This window comes from Salvelinus sp. IW2-2015, linkage group LG4q.1:29 (genome assembly GCF_002910315.2).
Source record: "Salvelinus sp. IW2-2015 linkage group LG4q.1:29, ASM291031v2, whole genome shotgun sequence".
NCBI classification, from domain to species: domain Eukaryota; kingdom Metazoa; phylum Chordata; class Actinopteri; order Salmoniformes; family Salmonidae; genus Salvelinus; species Salvelinus sp. IW2-2015.
Window position 1 is genome coordinate 89,447,059 of NC_036842.1, and position 2,795 is coordinate 89,449,853.

At 42.8% G+C, this 2,795-nt stretch overlaps 1 long non-coding RNA gene across 1 annotated transcript; it reads left to right on the forward strand.

The window, feature by feature from the left end:
* Positions 1-228: 228 nt before the first annotated feature.
* On the forward strand, positions 229-999 carry LOC111961202 (uncharacterized). The gene is made up of 3 exons (XR_002876978.2): positions 229-680; positions 771-867; positions 973-999. It is a non-coding gene; the product is annotated as an uncharacterized lncRNA (long non-coding RNA).
* Positions 1,000-2,795: the final 1,796 nt, after the last annotated feature.

The following is a 2,795-nucleotide window of genomic DNA, read 5'->3' on the forward strand; positions in this document are numbered from 1 at the left end:
TAGTTGTTTTCTGTTTTGTGTATTGCAGAACTGTTCGTTTGTCGCTTTGTTGTTTTTGTTCAAGTGTTCGTATTTATTAAAAGTATTATGAATACTTACCACGCTGCACCTTGGTCCTCTTCTCCTTCTCCCGACGACGTTCGTTACAGTAATGTTTAGTACAATGATGCCAGAGGAGGGGGGTGATCCGGATGACACTTGATGTATCGGGACCGAACAGCAAAATCTTACACATTTTACAAAATATGTGTGGGGRTGGGTCTGGAATATATTTGTATATCTATTCGGGTTGCCGCTAGAGGGAGCTGGTAACTGATACCCARGAGGTTCATTGATAAGGTGGTGTTACTTGATCATGTATCATGGTACCGCTAGAGGGTAATGTTTCTAACAATATCTCATATCAATATCTACCCTCACAGGGTATTGTCTGTGTGTCACCATGGACCTGCCCATTTATAGGGGTAAAAAGCATTACGCTACATATGGCGAAAAATGTTCAATCCCGTGTCGTGTGACCAGTGTCACACGGATGACAATAAACGACCAAGAAAGCTCTTTCTTGGGAGAGGATTACATATTTTCGTCGAGATTGAAATCTCTAGCAATCAAGAATCCCACCTGCCAGACCACCGGGATTTATCGTTTAGACGACTGCACGGTGGACCTCAAAGTGACGTGTGAAGTATTTCATAGAATTACGGGTCACAGCCCCCTCATCAATGTTGAACCAGAAAAGACAGTTCATATCCTTTCTTCTCCTTCCTCAGATAGGACAATCAAGGTGAAATTGCCAAGTGTCACCGCTGGGATCGTGCCAGCGATGAATATCGAGATAAAGTTAGACAACGTGAATAGCGTACAAAGGTAACTCTTTGAGGTTGCGATTATAAAACCAAATTCCCAAATGACAGAGCTGTTTGGAATTCCTCTTCTTCTTACCCTCTGATATATCTCTTCTTTGCTATGCAGTCGGGGTTACGAGCTGTGAGGTCGGATAAAATGTAATTAAATAATATTTTGTGGTGTTTTCTTACTGAAAAGCCTCAGATGTTTTGTAAACAGATGTCCCGAGATGATGTCTCCATTGATGCCCCGCGAAACTTACACAAGTATTAAAGAGTTTTAAGGTTTTTAAATGACCACGAATATCTGGACTGACCCACTTTTATTATGGTTTTATTTTTCCCAAAGGCTTCCTGTCTTCCTCTACCGGGGTTCAGGGTTCAGGATAACACAGATGTTGTTTGGGTCTAAGTCTAAATCTATCCCATATCCTATTTTCATCGGGACGTCTCGGTCTTTGCTTGTTCTTCAATCGAGATTCCTCTTCTTTAAAAAAAATTACATTCCCCAGAACTAGGGTCCCTATCTGAACACATACCCCCCCAAAAATTTTTCCTTTTTTATGTGGCAATGATGTGTAATTGGGCCGAGTGTATGGCCATTGTATTGGGCCAATTGTATTGGGCGATTTTGGGCATTGTATGGAGTTTTGCTTGTAGCTTTGGGGCAGTTTGACATTTGAGACAGACAGGTTTCATTTGTATATTGTGTATGTGTGCGTGCGTGCGTGTGTGTGTTTGAGGCACCTTGAATCAATCTACCACAGATATTTAGCTTTTTGTTGTTGTTGTGATACAACACCACAAAAACACTCTATTTTATACAGAAATTGAATTGATATAACGCAGGCTTAAAGCTATAACAGGGGCCGTAAAAGTACAATGATGCTAAAGTAATATGTGCAAAAAAAATAACTAAAATAAAACTAACTAAAATGAGTTTTGGTGAGAAATTGCCTTTGGATCAACAGTGTTCAACAGTTTCAACAGTGGTACAAGCTTGTAAAATCATACTCCAACAACAAAATCAATTTTTCTTATCTTTTTATTTGCAAAATATAAAACTTTTTAAAACAATCTATATACATCTATATACAACACAAAAAACAAACCAAACAACAAATCCAATCAATAAATCTAAATGAGTTCTCCCGTTCTGATCCGATATTTACAAACCGGACACTTGTCACGGCAACACTTACACACAATGTGCCCACAGGTCGTGAGGTGATTCTTRTTGCCCGACTCACACCTCGAACAGCCTCTACGAAACCGGCTAAGGTTGATATTTTAGTWGCAAAATATAAAAATATAAAACTTTTGCACCTATTCCTATCCTCGGTTATCCTTAACTCGTTTAGACATCCGATGTCCCCACGGCTTCAGTACAATGTTCATACTCCCACCATAGCACATCATGCACTCGTCTAGAGACCKCTCGGATTTTACTTTGAGCGGATCCGAGGCCTCCGAGTCTGAGAGAGGGCCGAGCTGCGAGAAGAGGTGGTTGTCAGAGGTGGAGGTTACCGTACCCTCTGGAGTCGGTGCTTCTGCTGTAGGCTCACCTTCGGTCAGTGATGCTGTAGGCTCACCTTCGGTCAGTGATGCTGTAGTCTCACCTTCGGTCAGTGATGCTGTAGGCTCACCCAGCTGCCGAGTCTCTGTCTCATCTTGAGGGGTCTTCGTCTCGGAGGCGGTCGTAAAACTCCCAGAACCAGCTGCCGTCTTCCTCGTCCCATATTCAATGATCTTCATCAACGAGGTCTTCCTCGCTGATAATCAGCACAGTATCATCGGCGCTGACCTCTGCACTGGTCTTATCCTCGGCTCTCGTCGTCTTGGCTCTCGTCATCTTGACTCTGGTCTCGACTCTGGTGCGAGCGCTGGTTCTGTAGGGGGTAGTTCTCGCTCTGATGTACCTGGGGGTCCTCACCGATCTCGCAACTGTGT